At 35.7% G+C, this 21,256-nt stretch overlaps 1 protein-coding gene across 1 annotated transcript in view; it reads right to left on the bottom strand.

The window, feature by feature from the left end:
- The window catches only part of Sesn (Sestrin), a 187,898-nt gene that overhangs the window by 50,947 nt on the left and 115,695 nt on the right, over positions 1-21,256 (bottom strand). The gene's annotated exons all lie outside the window — the stretch shown is intronic.

Raw genomic sequence — 21,256 nt, 5'->3', positions numbered from 1 at the left:
TTAAAAGAGATAAGATAAAATAAAAGCGAAAAATAAATGTCCTTGGAGTCACGAAATTTGTAATAATTAAAATGACGCAATGTTATGAATTTACATTTACGCGTGATCATTTCAGTTTTACACCTTTTTTCTCCTTCAAAGAACTCTCTTTAAAGGCATCGATCGTTGCATAATATTGCCAGAATTGCAAGCGTAAGGGCTTTGTCGCAATGTTTACGAGCAGCGAGGAGCGGCCTTTTGACAAAGAAGGTCTTTTCATGAGGGGGGGGGGGGAAACGCTCGAAAGATTCGCGATCGCATCGATGTCTCAATATGCGGAACATTCGAGATCGAAGATAACTTTTTAACACAGCCGCAGCCTGAGGCCTTAAATAACTGCTTGCATAACGTTGCAAGTACACGCAGCTCTCGGGTATCTATAATCTGTTTACGAACGTATTTCGTCTCTCACGCCGCGTCGGTTTAATTGCTGCACTTCGGCGCTGATAATGTGAGCCACAACATTGTTGTAACACCTGATAATATAATTTGCAGATGAGCCCGAAAGCGACGAGGAGTCATGCAGCTGTCTGTGCACCACTTACTTCGGAATACATCTGTGCAAATCTACAAAATCAATGATTCTCTTCTTCTTCTTTTTTCGTACAACCTCCACTAAATTATCTAACATTTTCGGAGTTCTAAGGAACATTGCCTTTATTAGAAATAGAGGAAAAAAGTTTCCTCCTAATATATTTAATAAAATATCATATTTTTCTTGTTACGAAGTGGTATTCCTGCTATCAAAATTTAATTAAGAACATTACTTTTGTTTCTTAAGTTTTAAGATTAAATATTCTGGTAAAGTTCAAGAACAGGAATTTTTCAAAATAAAAAATTCATGAAACTCTTCCTCTTTTAATTCACAGCTAAAATTATTTATACGTCGATATTTTCATCGAGAAAAATTTATTTCACTTTTTAATAAAGACTCTTAGTACTATCAAATCTATTATCCAATATGTTGGAATTATATGTATATTATAATGTATATTAGTGGTGTCAAATATCTTATTACGGATACGATCAATCTTTAAAATATATTTGACGCAACATATTGCAATAATACAAGTCGAATTCCATTAAAAAAAAAAAAAATAAATAATCGCCTCGAAGTTATACGGAAAACATGATAAGAGATCGCTTGGTCGTGTCCAAGTCAGGTTTAATTGACGTAAATCGAACAAATTGTAAGATGTTCGAAAAACATGATGTATCTCAATATATCGCATCATAACTGTAGATTCGATGTTGGAAGTAATATTGAGTCAAAATTATAAAGAGTAAGTTACATTTTAAATTACAGAAAAAAAAGAGGCAGAGATTGTATCTTAGAAAAAAACAAAGCAATTACGAGCGATACAAGATAAAACTAATAACGAACCTTACACACACACATAATAAGCATAACTGATAAAAGACCGCATTCTTATAGCACAATTAGCGATAAATGCGTTCGTCCGATTCTCACGTCTCACGTTGTTATTGAACAAGATATTAATGGCAGGCAAACAAAATTTAGCATTAAACGTGATCGACTTTCTTATCAGTTATGCGTTTGTATCGAGATTAATAAAGGAACCCGGTGTTGTATAATAATATTTTTTTAAGCATCCACGAATGACGTAAGTCGAAAAAAATGTAGCTCCGAGCCACATTTTTGCATTAATGCGATTTAAATCGCGACAAGGGAAACGGATAGCTGTCTTGGCACATGCGAAATATCCTGTGTTCGAAAAAAAGGAGCGAACCACGCTGTCGCAGCTTGCAACTCGATTAACGAACGTCCCGGAGTTATCTGCACGTCGCTTCGAGGTTTTCCACTCGTGCAATTTGGCGCAAACAAGGGTCTCGCGAATCTGTAAACAGACCGGGGAGAAAAAACGAGAGAGAGAGAGAGAGAAAGACAGAATGAAAATGAAAGAGATAGCAGGAACAGCAGGAGATGGGGAAGCGGAGTTGCCGCGGAGGAGTTTACATTGTCAAGTTTTCCAGGCTTTATTTTCAGCGCCCCGTCGGCAAAACTCCTAGGAATTTCATTCGTACCATTTTCTTCCGACAATGCCACCCTTGCCGTTCGCGCAAAAGGCTGGTTTAACGAGAAAACTTGCGCTCTCTACCCCGGTGGGAAGAACGCGATGAAACGAAGGGAGAGGAAGAGAGAGAGAGAGAGATATCGCCAATGAAATCCACGATGAGTCTTCTATTGTTCGCGCACGATAGTTATGTCAGTTTGCTCGAAAATTAATATGCCGAAAATTGTATATATTCAATGATTTATATTCATATATATATATATACAGTGTGTGTGTGGCTTTGATTCACATGACTTTCCTAGTAGTTTATTCACGCGTCGAGAGGTTATCTGATAATTAACGAATAATTGCGTTAATTTTCTCAAGAATTTAAATATAAAATTCCTTTTATATACTGCACTGAGAGAAAAGTGTCTGGTATTTGCAACTATAATTGCATAGTAAATTAATTATAGTTGCTATTCTCACTTTTACAGTTATTATTGCTATAATGTTAATAAATATAAACATATATGTATAGTTCTGCCAAACAGGGTTTCTCTTTCTTTCAATTATGGTCTTTAGCATCATATTCATAACATCTCTTATTATATCTTACCATATATAAATCACAATTATGATATCTACAATCATACAAATGGTTGCATGAACATATAAAAAGGCTACGATAACAATAATATAGTTAAATTAACCATAATTCGCATTATTAATATAACTATAAAAATATTGTTGCTTCTAAAAATGACTATAAATTATAGTTAAATTATAGTAAATGCAACCATTTTTTTTCTCTCAGTGTAGGCGTTCTAAAATGTTTTTAATTACAACTACTACAAAGTAGCCTAAGAAAAATGATCGTTTTTTTTTAATGGTTGGATATATAAATAATTCTGAATTAATATATCCTAGGTGTTAAAATCTTGAAATAAAATTTTTTTTACATAAAAAAAAAAAAAAAAATAAAGATCGACCCGGAATCGTTGGAAGCAACTGACGAAAGCAGGATAAGAATTTTGGCGACGCCCTAAATAAAAAACGTTCAATGAAACCGGCAGCCGATTTCTACAACGACAACGACAACGACAACGAGAAGAGGCGCTGCGAGTATCGCATCCTAATCGCCGCATTTTTCTCCCCTCGTGCGTGCGTACGCTTTCGCTTCCGGAGCGAGAGAGCGCCGGGGCATCATCGGCGGATCAATGCCGACGGGCGGCTCGTAACTGCGACTCTCTGACTTTTATGCGCCGATAAATTAAGGGAAACCCGCCTGTGAGAGCAGTCGGATCGCGGGCCTCGTGTGTCTTTTCCGTGGAAACGTGTAGGACAGCGGGGTGACGAGAACGTCGGTGGTTGGACGTCGGATCGTAAAACCAGAGCTGTATCAACAATGTATTTTTCTTTCCCCCTGGTCGTATGGGATCACCTCTCGCCGGCACGATCAATGATCTATCGCGATCGTACGCAGTCGCGCGCGGACGAATTTTATATCGCGATAAATTAGTTGGATTGCGCGCGCGCGCGCGCGCGAAATCCTGACGAAATTAAATCGGACCTCGTACTATATTCCAGTTGAGCTATAAAACTTACGGTCCCGAATGTCTCTAAGGGTTTATATATATATATATATATATATATATATATATATATATATATATATACATTGTGTTTTATATAGATTGTTCTCGGCGCCCAATACACATATATGTATATATATATATATATATATATATATATATATACATAACTTCCACGACGCGAGATCGAAGAATGTTTATAACGTTAAATTATAAATTCGGTCAAACAATGACGGCGATAAAGTCGAGAGATTATATTGCTCCGATCTTTTAGGCGTCGAAGATTTATTTCTAATTCTAATTGCATGAGACGCTTTGTAGAGTATAAGGCTTTATTTTGAAATGCGATGTTTTCAGTCACGCAGAGAATATAAAATACTATAAAGATTATTTTAAAGCCAATTTAAATGATATTTTAAAAGCCAAAATGCGCTTATAAAAGAGATATATGTATACTCAAAAAAAGCATCCTGTAAAAGTTGTGGAATGATTCGATATAAATGTGACATATGACTCGCTTAAGGTGTTACGCGAGTAAATCTATCGCAATCGTTTAGACCATAAAATCGAAAACCTTACTGGAAAAAATATATCTACGGATATATAAAGAAATACAGCGTTTGCACCATACAACGTGACGATAAAACCCGGTGCGGTGTTATCCACTCAAGGAATCATCGTGGGACTCGAGCGCGAGAGGGACAAATTTATTTTCTGACAGATTAGTACCTGCAGTACGACGGATAGAGAGAAGAAAGGGAGTCGGTCGGAGGACCGGTTAGGTGAAATCTCGGAGCGTCCCTTCATCATGACACGAAGGACGAAGTCAAGCACTTTGGGAGCGCGGTCGGGACGGGAGAGGGTGATGGTCGCTCATGTGTCAACGGTGTAATAAGGGGAGCCCGAAAGGGGGGACGCGACCGAAATTGCGTACCTCGCTCTGCTAATAACACCCCGGCAGCCAACCTGGAAAAGGAATTTAATCGGTCTGCTTTCGTTTACGGCGCGTAAAATCCAAATGAGGGAAGAGGGAGGGAGAGAGGAGGGAACCGGTCTTATGGCCCACGTTACGCTTCCGAATGTAAACAGGAGCTCGTAACATTTCCTGGCCAACGAAGAAGAGCGGTCCGTGATAAATAAGCTTCATTGTTCTGTCAGTCTCCCTCTCCCCTCCATTGTTTCCGTTACGAATTCGTACGAGTAACATACATTGTCACTCTCAATGTTGTGACATTGACGATAGTTTCATGCGAAATTATTCATTGTTTGTTGTCTTACGATTAACTTTCACAAAATAATAATTTTAAAACAATAGTAAATAAAAAAAAAAAAATTTAAATATACAATTTTATATAAGAATAATAACGCTAATCTTTATAACTTTAATTAATTTAAGCCTGTTATTTTTCTTTGTTTAGAATCCCCAAGAATCTGCTAGAAAATATGTATTCTTTGTTCTTCACACTCTGGAGATAAGAAAGTTATTCTGGGATATTGATCTTTTACGTTAATCCGATTCCGTTCTTATCTTAGATATGATTTATAAATCGTCCATGGCCGATCAGCCATGTAATAAATAGCAGAATCATCCAGCTATCGTAATTTACCGCTATTCTCCCGACAAAAAAACACGCTTCTGTTAGAGCTGTTAAAAGCCCGAGAAATGTTAAATGGCGCCGATGGTATCAAAATAAACAGGGTGCTGCCTACACACTACACATTGCCGAAAGATTTTCCCGCAACAATTCTCAAAAACCGAGAAAAACCTTGAGTGCTCGAGAGCACTTTCGTCTCGACGTTGAATTGGAACGAATAAACGTCAACTTGAATGTTACGTGGCATGCGGAATAAAAGCCGCGTGATTTCCACCGCTAGCGTGAGTCCTACTAAAAAGAGAAAGAAGAAAAAAAAATAAATTCAATGTGTCCGATACGACTGCCAAGCAGCCACCCTTCGTTTCCGTTCCTTTGTGCGCGACCGAGATCGCGTTAGGCACGGTGACGTTCCTCCTCGTGTAAGGAACATAAAGGGCGCTTACCAAGCCCTGTACAGGGCGCGGCCCGAGTCGTGACTGGCACACGTTATACGGTACGCAATCTGGGAGGATAGCATGCAAGAAAAATCGACAGAGGAGAAGGGGGTAAAAAACTGTTTACACACAAACGAATAAAACGTACCACTTGCGAGGAGCTGTCTCCCTGTGTTGAGGAAAAAACATGCGCATATCAATAATTGTTTAACGAGAGAGTCCGGCTCACATACCAAGTTTAATACATACATGTCTAGACAATGATCCGTGATGAAGCGAATGACGGTGAGGAATCGAAATTGGAGGATGCAGTGCTTTCGCCAAGTACGCGACATCCATGTACAATTTCCGGCATTTTCGTATTCGAATCAAGCTCGCTCTCGACCAAGTCGTTCTCCTGCACAAGTCCTCTAATTAGCCGGACGATTACGATTAAGGACAGTTAACCGCAGACACGCCTCGCCCTCCGTTTCCTTAGAATGTTCCCCCTGATCGAAACGATGAACGAGCGTTATCACGATACGACGGAGACGCTAAGACATCTTTAGCTTCTCACAATCTATAATCTGTTCTCTTTTCAACGAAAATTTAATTAGAGTTTTTAAACATTCAAGTCTTTTTAAACACTTTTGTGATTAAATTTCGAATTAAAGTTTCAAAGTGTAAATTAAAAAAAAAAATTAGGCTTTATTACTCATGTGTATTTCAATTACTGCGAAAATTTCCGGATATTCCATCATTATTTCTAATTCAAAAACAACGACTATATCAAAATTTTGATAAAAAAGATGTTTGTAGGGTCTTCAAGCTACGACGATTGTAGATAAGAGATAGATGTTTGTGCGTTTATAATATTTCAAACATGCGAATTATGAGACATCAAGGTTTCGTCGAGCGATATCCAATATTCTGCTTGAAAGAAGAGAAGGGAGAAAGAGAGGAGGGAGGGTGGCGCGGTAGCGGTTAGCACGGAATCATTGTTAACGATCGGTAAACAACAAGTTTATCGGTAGTCTGATGCAACGCGGAAATCCATTTCATCAGCCGCTTCAAATAGAGCGTACAACAGGGCAGATAGAGTACTCGGTAATAAGCGTTTTTCCGACTAAAAGTCGGATAATGATCCGACCAGCTCGGCTTGAGACACCCTCCGAAGTGTCTTTGTTCTCAAAAGCTACGATGACTCAGTCAGAGTATAAGGACTAATCTCCCTGCGTGATAAGTTTGCGTGAATAAACCGTGCTTTCAACCCGATGGTTGCGTGTTTGTGGAAAGATGATAATTTTGATACGGAAAAAATCTTACACTTTGTCGACAACGAAATCAATATTCCTTTACACGTCATTTTTCTTCTAAAACTATATATATTTTAAATGTCAAAAAAATATTGAAACATAAATCAATTAATTGTAAGCGATACTTTCTTTAGGGAACGGAAAGTATGACATAGATGTGTTGATAGCTTGTATAAAATATACGGCGGATAGATCGAATAATGCTTTAAGCAACACAATAAAAAGTTAACCCTTTTCTAATGAAACGTATGTGTCAGAGAAACTTGATATTTTTTATGAACAACGATCGCTTCTCTCGAAATTTCCGTTGACACATTATATATGTATAACACATAGGTCAAAATCTAACTTTGTAATGATAGTATAATAATGATATAGTATAGTAATGATAGTATAATAAATAATATTTATGATAAATATATGTAAAAATAAATTTATCTCCTATGCTGTGCTAAAATTATCTTTATTTCATTTATTGTTAGACCATCAATATTAAATTTCATAATAAATATTTCGAACACAGAACTAATTGATTATTCTATATTAATTTATTGACAAAATAATATTTAAAAAGTTCTTAAATACTTTTTCCCAAATTTTTTATAAATATTTTTAAATTTATTTTCTTAATAAAAATATTTTAAAAAATATTAAATATTAAACAGATAAACTATAGTAAGCATACGTCTTTGATGGAAATGAAGTACCTATGCATCTTGAATATCAAATCACCGTGTGCTCTTACAAGGAAACGTATTCGGAGAAAAACCTCTGTAAAAACAATTAAAATATAAAATCCGATTTTAAAATTAAAATTCAAATCTGCGAAGCAACAAGGAAAATCTCAGACAATGCTCATTCTTTCTTTTCTTTCCTTTTCCTATTTTCTCGTCCTTTTCTTTCTCCCTGGCCTCTTTCGAGCATGGACCTCTTGAAAAACCTTATAGAGTTCCTCTACCTGCTCAGCGGGTATCTTAAATATAGAAACGTTTAACGTTTCTTACTCGAAATGCATGAAACCACACTTCTGGCTGGCAGCCAGAAAAATATGCATAAAATAAGTCTATAAATAAATAAGAGGAAAAAAAATGAAATATAGAAAATTCTTTCCTCGAAATCATACTTAAAGCCAGCATTAAGAGTTTCAATGTCATCACGCGAACTTGATGTCTCGAGACACGTTTACGTGATACGTTACGAGCTCATGTAAATTTATGTGCAACAGGCTTAGAACGTTTTTTGCTTAGCCGAGTGAATCTACTTAGCGCCCATTATGCGATAATGTAATCGCACGCGTCCGCGAGAGAACGTACGAAAAAAAAAAAAAAAAAAAAAAAAAAAACATGACGACGAATAATCGACAAGCAAAATTGAATTAACGCGCTGTTTATGTTGTTTATTCGCCATGGGTGCGGCGATTAATAATTAACAAACGTTTTTTCTTTCGTAGCAAAATATAAAAACACATGTCTGTATTTGTATACATGTGGGAAAAAAATGTAAAATGAGAAGTATTAAAAATGTTAGGATAATAATTTACGTTAAAGACATGTAACTCATTAAATTTACGCACAAAGATGGAATTAAAAAATATAAGATTAATTAAACGAAGAATTATGATCTGTTGCTGCACTACATATGTATGCTTGCACGTGTAATATACGGCTGCATTCAGAGAGAACAAAGAGCCTCTCTATCCGCAAAGCCGGTAGCAGAGCTCGTCTTATGAGAAAGACGATGAAGTCACTCGGCAAAACCGGTCCCACCCGATGGCTAAACTCGCCGGCGAGTTTTAACAGAAAACGCAATGAAATTAATAGACAATTCCATTCGCGGATCACGTTTAGAAATCTCTTCGATCGTCATTGCAACGATGAATAATCGACAAAAATAAATATCCGTGAAAAATTTTCATTCTCTCCGTGCATTTGAAAACGCTCGTGACGTGAAAACAACGATAACGCAATACTGCTCGTGATAAGTTGCACGTAATTATGATCTATTTATACGAGCAATTGCCTCGATACCAACTAACAGGATTATATAAGAAGAGATACACGATCGTGGCAGGGTAATTTGTCGAGTTAGCATGTGGGAAAAATTATATAATAAAACGTGCACATACACATTGCTACTTTTTTGCAATAATACACATTATATGCAAAGCAACGCGAAATACAATACTAGTATCTCATATTTAAAGTCAGACATTCTTGTTCTTTATCTTGAACCTCGCTCATAAAAAAAAAAAAAAAAAAAAAAAAATGTCTCCTATTATCTACTTAAATATCTATTCAAGTTTCCTCGAACTACTTAAAAAATTTTTCGTTGTAAAATTATTTTCATAATTTTTGTTTTGCGCTCCAAGAAAGTTCAATCTTAGTTTCCCTACCTGTTGCATGATTTTTTGAAATAAAAGTGAGAAAAGTCGAATGTACAGAATAACCTATTATTAAATTTGCCATCAACAATCTTAAATATAACATGTAAATTGAAAAATTAGCGAGAGAAAAGATAAAATAATTAATGCATTGTATGATTCTGGGTAGTCTTTGTCTTTCCAATATTGGCGCGTTACAAAGGAAAACCTTGCTCGTTTTTCCAGGTGACCCTTCTTAGCGACTCCATTTTTCCTTCAACCGTCTTGGAAAATTCCACAGGCCTTTTATGCACGAAGGATAGAAGACCTGATGGTTGGAAACCTCCATCCCTAATACTGAAAATCTCCCCCGAGGATGAACCTTTTTATGACGCATTCTCGCGTAAGGTGAGATTTAATCTAGGAATAAATTTTTCAGCAACCTTAAAAAGTTTCGTGAATGTAAAATAGTAGTATTCGCAAGTAATTGTATAAATCATTTTTTTTAAACATTACGATATAGTTTCTTTCAATAATAAATTCTTAATAAAACAAACTTAGGCAAGATATGTCACATTCGTACAGAAAACTAATATCTGTTGATTGAGCGATTTTTCAAAATGTCTCCATGCAAATGATATTAATCCGGACTTGTTTTTGTTACGCGTGACTTTACGAGACGGTGAACATCGACTTCTTTTTTTATCAATGAATCATCAAAGGAAATAAAAGGCGATGCGCGACTTTAGGAATGAAAGACCGGCTTTCCCTCTCACCAACTTGAGAAAAACGTTCTTTCATGCGCGCGACGCGGACCAGAAAAATAATTAATATCTCGAAGAGAATTTTCATTTCATTCGCACGGCTGTTACACACCAACGATCGCGTACGAAGGTCCCCTCGTTAATAGCGGAAGTGTCAAGTCGATTAATCTTGTCGCCGTAACGCCACCGCGACACTTCCTGCTCTCCGTCCGTGTCGATTTACAGCTTTCATTGTCGAACGTATTGGTTCTAACGTCAGAGAGGATGACCAGATGACTAGATGATTTACACAAGAGTGAAACGCTTCGATGTATAATATATCGACCGTTCACGTTTGAATTTCTCTCAATAATAGATTTTTTTATTATATGTAAGCAAATCATTTTCTAAACACGTATAGCTTGATGATGGAAAATAAATGACGATAAATGTGTAGCGATAAAAATTTTCAATCAATTTTTAATATCGAAGAAACTTATTAATATTAATGTCTTTTTATTAGCAACTCGTTTTAAAGAGGAAAACTATATTTCACCGAGTGAAAAACTAAAGTATACGGTGTTTCGTGTTAGCGAAACAGCTAGAGAGCAATTGTGATAACTACGAAAGAATTCATGAGTTCGAAGCACTCACTAAGCACTACATCGGTAAGAGAGTTCACATTTAAAATGCGGTTGCATTTATAAATGATAAGGAAGCGAAACCAATATTCACATAAATCGCTCCTCTCGAACGATGGTGGAAACAGGATACAAAGTTAATCCACCGGTTCCTTTCCACGGTGGATTCCAATTTTGTCGAAGTGGAGTGCCGTAACGCGATCCAAAGAGAAGTGAATGTGTTTCCTCGCTGTCATTTAATTAGTCATGGTTCACACTCACATGGACGAGGAGCAGATAAAAGCGACAAGGTTGCTTGAAATCCAGTCCGACCGAGCGGACGTGAGCGAGGGTGATTAACAATAGCTAATTAGAATTCTTTTCCTCTTCTCTCCCCTCCTTCCTCTCCTTCTCCCTTCCATCCTCTACGAACGTTCCGCGTCAACGATTACGCACTGCGCAAAAAAAAAAAAAAAAAAAAAAAAAAGGAGATAAGGGTGAGCTAATTCACGCGAGTACATATCTCCCTTTGTCTTACAAAACACGACCGGTCGACACAGATAGTCAACAAATAACGCCGGGAGTCAACCTGCAGTCGCGGGACTTAATTCCATCGAATGTACAGTGTATCGGGGTTTACATAATGCGCATTTACATATCACCGAGGCGGAACGTAACCGCGAATTATTTCGTGTCGAGCGAATCGTTCCGCGAAGAGATTTCACGCAGATTTGACCGATTCGGATCGCTGATCGATATCGCGCGAGCATATCAGTATGACGGAATATTTTTACGTTGACGTAAACATTCCCACGCGGTACGCGCGTGTATATTAGTGCTTCGTCGAATTTTTAATGTCTACATATGCGTGACAAGTTTGTCATTTTCTGTAGAATAAGATTCAAAACGGGAAACCAGATTATTTAAGTAACTTAGCTCTAATTTTTAGAGAGACTATCAAAGTTCAATAACCGTTTATTTTCTCTCTCTCTCTCTCTCTCTCTCTCTCTCTCTCTCTCTCTCTCTCTCGCTTGCACATCCTTTTCTGCAAGAAATTTATAAACTTTTATTACTTTTTATAGAATTCCATCAAATTAGAAAGATAAAAGAATTAAATGAATATGAAGAATTACTTAAAAATAAAGATACGATTGCATTGAAGCTTTATATAAATATATGTATATGTTTACATACATCTTACAGGATGCTGTAAAAAGTTTCGAGGAAATAGGAGCCGCGTTACGCGGCATTATTGAATAAAAACAACTCTAGGATCAGGGTGAAGTGCAGGATGCTTGAAAAGCTTGTGAAAAAAACCACTGCGAACTTTCGGTTCGTGTTACCGACGTCTAGACGTCTAGACCATTAGTAGATTGAATCGATACAAACTATCTCGACACAATATTATTCGATTATCTGATAAGCAACGATTTCTGATAAAAACACAAGACTTGCAGGTCACACTCCTGCGTAACACTCAATGTCTATTTTATTTAATGAATAATATATCGTTAGACATCGTATATCGCATCTTTTTAGCGTCTAGACGTTTTGATAAAATAATTCATCTTGTTATTTTCTAATCTTTACTTACATAATTAAATCAACATTATCGTTTATTATATACTATTATATTAAACTATCGTTGCTTAAAGGTGCAAAAATATGTTAGATGAATTCAAGTGCTATTGCATCGAAAATACTGACAAATCTTCCGATAAACTTTAGGAGGGAACAAAAATATTACCTAACGACTCATACTCGATGACATGACATATTTTTCTAAGAAAATGGAAATACATTTTTTTATCTTTAAAAAAAGATCCAAATTATGCGTCATGTTTTTACACAAACATATTAATCCAAGATCTAGGCCTCTAGAGTTCAAAGCAAGACGAAGAAAGGTAGGGAAATTGGTGAGCCACCTACACCGCCGATGTAATTACACGTCCCGAACGAAGGCCGAACGCAGATAATCGCGTCAGCATTATTCAGCGGTAATCAGCGTGTAATAATATTATACGAACGAGTAATCGCGGAAGGGAACACCCACGGAGTCGGAACATGTCGTTGCTAGATCTCTAAATTATTCGTCGCCTATCATTTATACGCATTGTGTCTGACAAGGAAAAGAATCCATGTAATAAATTTGAAGGATGATGCCTACTTTACGCTAATGATTCAATTTGGGATCTTTTTTATATAGTTATTAATTTATATATAGCATCACAACATTTAAAGAATGAAACATTTTGTAATACGTCTATTATAATATTTCTAAGAATAATTTATTGAACAATTATGTGACTTTATAAAATAATAGATTGTTAGGTGTAAGATTAGTATTTTTTATTTGTAAGTCAAATCTTGGATACGTGATGCGCTGCTTCGATGTACGTAACAATTATTAAAAAAATTAATTGGCTTATTTAATATAAATTGTAGTAAAATAGAGTACAAATCCAAAGAACAATAGGAGAAGTAAGCATGTTTACGTATTAGCACTGTTCCACCGAAAGCGGAGTTGAATAAACAAGTTAGACATGATGTTCGCCACACGATACATCATTCGGCTGACAGTTTGCTTTGAAACATCTTGCTGGGATTAGACGCGTGCTAATTTTAGAAAGACAAAGCTATCAACGAAAATTAGGAAGAACAAAATTTAATTCACTCACGTGAAAGTATAAATTTCAATACGTTTATTACACAATGTTTCACATATCGATATTTTATGCAAAATTCGTGATAATTTTTTATACGACACAAGTAAGATATCGCGCTGTGCGTGTATCGAGAGAGAGAGAGAGAGAGAAAAGCATTGACATACATCGGTAATTCACGAACTTCCGAGGAAAAAATTTGTAACATTTGTCGTTTCTGCTGTGTAACAATAGGAATATTTATATACTTGTCAGGAATCCGTGCAGAAATTCTCCGTAAACATTTGCTGACAGCCATCTGTTGCTTATTTTTCTCCACGAATTTGTGATGCTTCGCCTCTTGCGTCATTGCCCATCGACAATACACTTCTCTCAATTTGATATGCGCATATATTTTGTATAATACAAATACGCACGTTTACCGTGCATATATCTATATATGTATTTCTCGTATGTACTCAGCGAACATTTCTTTCTCTCTCTTTCTCTCTCTCTCTCTCTCTCTCTCTCTTTCTTTTACCCGCAGAAAAGTTACTTTCTATTTATATAATATTGAACGAACTGTTACAACAACGTATTTATCGTAACTATACAGAATCCCTAATACAAAGCGCGAAAATTTCATGCGATGCTTCTTGCTGAAAAGTATAAAATTATTCTCCCTGTACACAAAAAATATAGCGACGTGAATATGTGGCTAATAAAAAAATATTTTTTATTATTTAATAATAAAAGTAGTATTTTTATTATTTAACAGTAATCACCCGTAAATCTATCATTTGTACTTGTCAAGGTTAACGTTACGTAAAAAGTATGCACAATCATTTCAAGATCCATACGATAACCCCGTAAATCGCCGCCGCGATGTGCAACGTGCGAAGAGTCATCGATCCGAATTTATCACTGCGAATCGATAGATCGCATCCCTGCTGCGTGTGCACGCATGTGCGTTCGAGTCGGCCGTATCTCGACACGGCTGTACAACACGCCCGTGTCCACTCGACCGCAAAATTAACTCTGTGTTCTGTCTCTCATCTCCGTTAATTTGGCATCAGCACCACGAGAAATTAAATTTGCATGTATTCGGCATAATTAAACGCTAATTTACTACTAATTTGTCGCTAATCTCCAATTTATTTCTCCTACCAATTAGCAGAAAATTGATATTAAAGATAGAAATCCTGATTTAATATTATATTATTATACTAATATACTACTATACTATTATACTACTATAATTTGCAAAAAAAGTTATAAAACAAATATACCAGATTGTTAATTAATTATTCAAAGATAAATAAATTAAATAATGTGAAAAATATCAAATTTCTTTAAATCTTTAACATCAATTTCCCGTTAATTGATAGAAACAACAAATTCGAGGTGCAACAAAGTAGCAATAAATTAGCACTTTATTACGTATAATCGAATTTAATTGATCGTAGTGCGAGTGCTAGGTTAACGAAGGTCTATTCCTCTGTATTCTATATTATCAGACGCGCACGAAATCGTTGTCTGTCTGCTTGTTTTGCTTGTTGTCTGCGCGTCGTTTCCAATGATTTGCAGTCGAACGAATCTCCAGAGAGCGAGTCGTCGTTTCGAACGATCGAGAAAGCGCTTGAAACGATCGCGAATTGCAGCAGGAATATTGAGAGTCAACGTGCAATATATATATATATATATTATATATCCACATATCGTTAAATCAGTATAGAACAGATACGATTTGACAGATCGTTCTTGTCAACGTCAGTTAGGGCTGATCGTAGTATTTACCAAATTGTCTACCGCTCTACATTGTTATTAGTGTTCATCGATCTTATAAATATGGATACGCTTTTCCTTGTAGATAAAAAGAGACAATAGTTGTTAGATATTTTCTATCCTTTTTACTTAACCAAATGTACGAAGCGCATGCTTGATATGACATATTAGAAATGACCGATTTGACTGTTTGACATATGTCAATTGATGTCAATCTGGTTATATAAGTTTAAATTTGCATATATAAAAAATTTATACTTTTATTTAAATAACAAAAATGGTAATACGATGTAAACTGTGTAGTGTATATTGAAGAAAAAAATAGCGTTTGCTTTCATTTGTAATTAATAAACGTTTATGGTATAAAATGTAATAAAACTAAATAAATACAAAGTATGTATCTGTCACAAAATAATAACTCATTTGTATTAAATTCAAATTTAATTTTTTTTTCGCTTTTTATTTCTCACTCTTAACGAATTCTTTTTACTGTTAAATTACTAGAAAAAATCCATATATAATTAATGTAAAAATATATAAAATATGTTGATATATATTATTTTCATCAAGCACTGTGCCCGCCATTGTATCACGTTTGCGCAGTAGTCTTCATGGAAATAAAAAGACAAGATATTACTCTCTCGCTCCATCAACTCGGTATAATGATTATAGCCACAAGACGTATTCATGTTTATAAGATCTATATTAGTGTTAGAAAAAGTATTGGTTAAAAATGCTACAACTTATTGTCTGATACAAAAAAAAAAAAAAAGAATATTTTAACGAAATAGTTGAATTTAAAAGTGAGCATCTCCATAAACACTTTTATTCTTCAAAATGACAAAAATATGATTCATAAGATCATTATATATATCAAGAAAGAGATAAAACTTTTCTGAGATAACCTCGTTTCAACCTCATATTTCGAAAGGAAATCCTTCGATATTGTATATTTTCAATTTCAAAGTTTCGCATTAGCGTTGTCAGTCGCAACGAACGATTGAAGTGCGAAATTTCGAGATTGGACATACGAACGATAGTCGGGAAGACTTTCATATTCGATCAACGTACCTTTGACAAGCAAAGAATATTTGTCACCATCGTTATATGGTTGTACTTGTCATATATAGAAAATAGTTTGTTGATTTTTGTGATTCCTTTATTCTGTTTCGTCTCGTCAAATGTCTGATAGTTTGGCATTTGAGTTGTAACGTGATAAGACACGTGAAATTTGAGAAATCATAAAAAGGAAAGTTACAAAAAACGTGAAAAGAATTTCACACGCGAGTTCGAAAATTTCAAAATTTAAAATAAAAATTAAATGACAGCTGTGGATGTAAAAGATACGATTATTATGAGCATCTGAATATTGAAATAACTCTTGTTTAATGATTATAATAACTGTCTGTAGTGGCTGTATTAAATCGCAGAAGAAACTAAATGCAAAAACGTCGTTCATCGTTATTCCAGACGCGGCATATACGAATGTCACCTCAATTATCGTGATAACGAATACATACGGAACTAAATCTGATCTCTCACCATCACGCTTCACAGGAGAAATTTCGTCCCGGCGGATATTTCTCCCTGATGCGCGAGATACGCCGGGAGAGATTGCCATAAGTTTTCGACTGTGCGACGTGGCGTGTGTTTGCACGAAAGTAGATGCCTTATATATCGGAAAAATACTTCGAGCACAAATACACACCGAGTAGTTTGGAATAGTAGAGTAGTTTGGCAAATCTGACGCGCGAATGTCCGTGACGTGTCGTCGATTTGAACAGAGTGCCTCTCGAGAGTCTTACTCTCGGGCAAACGATAACAGGAATATCTGATGTGGTAAAAAATGAGAATTATTTCCCACTTTTATTTTACAAAATAACGCAATCATATATTTGCTAATTAAAATCGAATTTCTCGCAGTTTGTAATAAACTTTGTTAAAATAATTTTTTCAACTATAAAATTAATTTTCTATAATTTAAAAAAAAATTTAGAAGACTATTATGAAATAAATTTACATAGATTCTCAACCAGACCAATGATGAAGTAGCGATCATCACTGCCGATCGGACTATCCAACATTAAGATTCGATATTCAATCGTAACGTTCGATTCTAACGTGACGATGAACAGGAAATGTCTTTCCTCGTTTCATTCTGCGATGAAGTCGACGTTTCGAAAACGTCTGGGGAAAACGATTGCGATTTCGACGGGGTCAAAGAAATTGATCAAAGGAAATGTCGCGATGTCTGAAAACGAATAAAATGGCGACAATGATAGAAGTGAGACATAAAAAGAATTGAATGTCGACAATGTGTCATGTTAGTCAAAGAACACATCATTATTAAGATACATGTAAGCTCATACTTTTTTGCGTCACATTTTTTTCACATCACGTTACATCGAATGGACGTTTCGTAGCGAAGTGGTGGATATTGGATTTTTCTAATTGATATAATAAAAAAAAAAAAAAAAAAAAGACAAAAGAAATTAATCAAGTATATATTTTTAGTTTGAATGAATCGACTAAGAATCTAATTGATTTACTTTGCAAAACGTGATGCGAAGAGACATTTGACGTCAATACAACGAACAGAGCCACAATTTCATTGATTTACGTACTTGACATCTTAAAAGTATGTGTGTTTGAACAGATCCAAAGAGTCTATGCCAAGCGAAGGATAAAATCAAGAAGCGGTCTGTATTAGATCACTTCTGAACAGAAGCAAACAAGTGGCAGACTCGCAGTAGCGTTCTTAAGTAATCGTGATATATAGTGTACTTGAAAAGAATATTTGTTGAGTGTTAACGTTTATTTATCGTGATACTAAATCGAAAATTATCAAAAATTACACTATCTAATCAAAAACCTCGATATAGCAAATATTTGTTCAATTTTCAAAAACTGCTGCTTTCTTTTTCTCATGAAATTTATTGCTTTCCGAACACTCTGTATAACGCAGACTGTAATATTATCGCATCGCGAGCGTTTCAATGTCGAATGACGCAATCGCTTTTCAAAATGATATAATAGATATAAATGCAACTGTTGGAGGTATTGGCACGTGCTCTGCAAACGCGCGATCTAAATTATCTAATATGACAAAAAAAAAACGTTGTTTATCAGAGTTATATGTATAAATCGCGCAATCATCAACGATACTTCCACAATTTTCTCGAGCAAAAAGTGTCTTCGGTTATACACACAAAATGTACCGATCAATGCAGTTACATTGCGAGATGAAATTGCGGATTATGAGAATTTGGTTATCCATAGATTGATCTCAACAAAGAGGCAAAAGAGGAAAGGTAAAAAAAATAGTAAAGCGAAGAAAGAAAGAATATCCATGAGAAAGGGCAAGATGTTATAAAAGAGAAGAAGGTTTCTTTACATTAAAAATAAGAATAATAAAAAGCCCGTCCAAAAAATAGAAATACACAGCACAAAGAAAAAGGCAAAAAATGGAAAGAACGCAAACGCAATAGCCAGATATAAAATCAAAATGATGTAGAAAAAAAGAAATCTATTGTACAATATAGAAATTTGTTCTCGAACGAATAAAACGTCATCGTAACAAGGTGCATTTGAAAATATAACGAGTTAAAAATAATAACATCGAAAGACGAGCAAATGTGCTGTACAAATAAAAAGTGGATGAAGATAACCCCAGGGTTTCGAGTGCCAGAGAGGGCAGAAAAAAAGAAACAAGCGGAGAAGGGGAAAATGGAGAGAAACTCTCAGAGAGGAGAGAGAGAGAGAGAGAGATACGTTGAAGAAAGAGTAGTCGTGACGAGACGTAACGTAACTAAGTAAGACAAAGATAGACAGACAGCGGCAACGGAGAGGAAGGAAGAAAGAAACGGACGTGGACTAAAGCGAGCAGAGGGACTCGAATGGCTGCTGGCACCAAGCAGTCTACTACGTTCACCTCGGTATTCCCTCGAGCAATGCGAGGCCTCTGCCAGAGCCTCAAGATTGCCGCTCGGTACTCGACTCACGAACGTCGCAAGCGTGCAGGGTATGAGTTCTCAAATTGTATGAAGCGACTAATACGCGAAGAATAGCGAATGGTATATTTCGCTTGATTTTCGACGGACATTTAGCGACAGACAGCCCAAACGATCGCTAAGATAATTTTAATTTGTTCTTCGTGTATCTGTTATTATAAATTTATAATCTATCATTTTTCTCTTCAACAGCTCAATAATAAATAATTATAATTAATAACGTAGATTATTTTGTTAAAGATATTTCAGTATAATCATATGTTATTTCGGATAGAGACAATCGGGGCAGAAGAAATTTCCAAATTCTTTAAAGCTTTCAATCTCTGCCACTGTCGAAAAGTTCTTCCAAACTACTCGTAGATAATTAAAAGAGACCGAATACTCTTGATAAGAAGAGATTAGCTGCGAAAAGCGTAGGGATTAAACTTGCAGAGTTTAACATTGTTGCAAGTAGTAAAACTTCTTCTTGAAAACTATAAGACATTAAAAGATGTTTGCAAATTTGCTCCAGATTATTCTAATGTCGGAATAATACAAATATATAATAATAATTAAATAATGCGTACTATATAATAATAAATACTGTACATATATGCGTTCAGTTTACAGGTCCCTTGACACGCAATGATGTCATAGAACTCGAGTGTCGCGCTTAACTAATCTTTTCAAAGCAGCAAACAACTCGCCGCTATTTAAAGAGTGATCTCTTTTAATCCGACAAGAACAAATTGAGCGTCTCTCTATTCAAAGGTTCTTTGATTTCATCGCCAAGTTCTCGCACGTAAAACACTTAGCGAGCTTATAAAGCCACAGATTGTAACTTTAACATTCCATAAAAGAGGCGGTTGTATGTTCGTAGACTATAAATTAAAATCTTTAATTTAATCCGTAATCTCAAAAAATATAACACAATATCCGTAAATTATAGCCACGAGAAACGTAAGATTTAACACCTTTTTATGGCAATCTGTATATTTACTTACTTCTTAAGCTTTCCGCTACGTTCGCAGGAGATAAGGAATTAAAATTCAAGCGTTAATAAAAGTGAATAGTGTTATAAGTAATGAAAAAAAATGCAATAAACTAACCGCGGTTTCAGTGATTATTCCAGTTACGTAAGAAGAAAATGTCTAATTGTTTTCTCTGAATTGGAGAATTAACTCGCCGGAAAGCGTTATCGTTTCGCGAAATGCATCGATGAGTCACGGTGAGATATTGTTGCATTATCGTTGCTCTCGGCAATTGATCAACATCGCGATAGAGAGAAAACAATCGTATTTCGCATCGCTAATTATATCGCATTAAAAACAAAAAAACAAAATTAGCGTAATTTTTCCATTGGGCTACCTACCCATGGGAACCTACATTTACATTAGATTTATAATACTTATTAAAATCTCTGCGTATAAAATATAAACGATCGTAAATTCGCGTTTCCCACGGAAATAAAATAAAATAAAATTGTTGGACCAATTAAACGGAAATATATGTTATACATATACCTGGATTTGAAGAATCCAAATGCGTATAAGATGGGTTCCTAAAAAAAGAATAGTATTTTAAGAATGAGAGACAGGGGAGAAAAGGAAAAAGAAGTTCGTTTTATTCTCCGAATGGTCATTAACGTGAGCGGAGGAAGAAAGAGAGAATCGCAGAATTAAATAGAGATAGTTTCTTTCTCGTTCGGCCGGAACGGGAGCAGTTAACGTTTTACGCGCGACGACTCTGGATCTCGCTACGGTTCATAAAGTTTCTTTCTCTCTCTCTCTCTTTCTCTCCCTCTTTTAAATTCCGAGGAGACGCAGGTGTCGCCGGAAGCCGTTTTACGAGTCGGCAGGAAAACGTAAATCGAGATACGACCTTCGTTACGCATCCGAGAGAACGGGATGTTGGAAGACTGTTTCGAGCCGCTTGCTTAAAACTCTTAGGCGTAATATAGTCGCACAGAAGAAGAGCAATGGATTGGATCGGTAGAAGAGAACCTTCTACTCTATTCCTTGACTGTTGGAGAGTCCGATTTACTCTTGCACGTGTAATAAAATACCTACCTCATCGGTGTTAATAAAATTCACGAAATGAGTGTAGAGCTAAAGGCCGATCGCATGCGACGTGACCGTAATTTTG

The sequence above is a fragment of the Anoplolepis gracilipes genome, chromosome 9 (assembly GCF_047496725.1).
Source record: "Anoplolepis gracilipes chromosome 9, ASM4749672v1, whole genome shotgun sequence".
Classification (NCBI taxonomy): Eukaryota; Metazoa; Arthropoda; class Insecta; order Hymenoptera; family Formicidae; genus Anoplolepis; species Anoplolepis gracilipes.
Note: the sequence above shows the minus strand (reverse complement) of the source record. Positions and strands in the feature narration are given on the sequence as shown.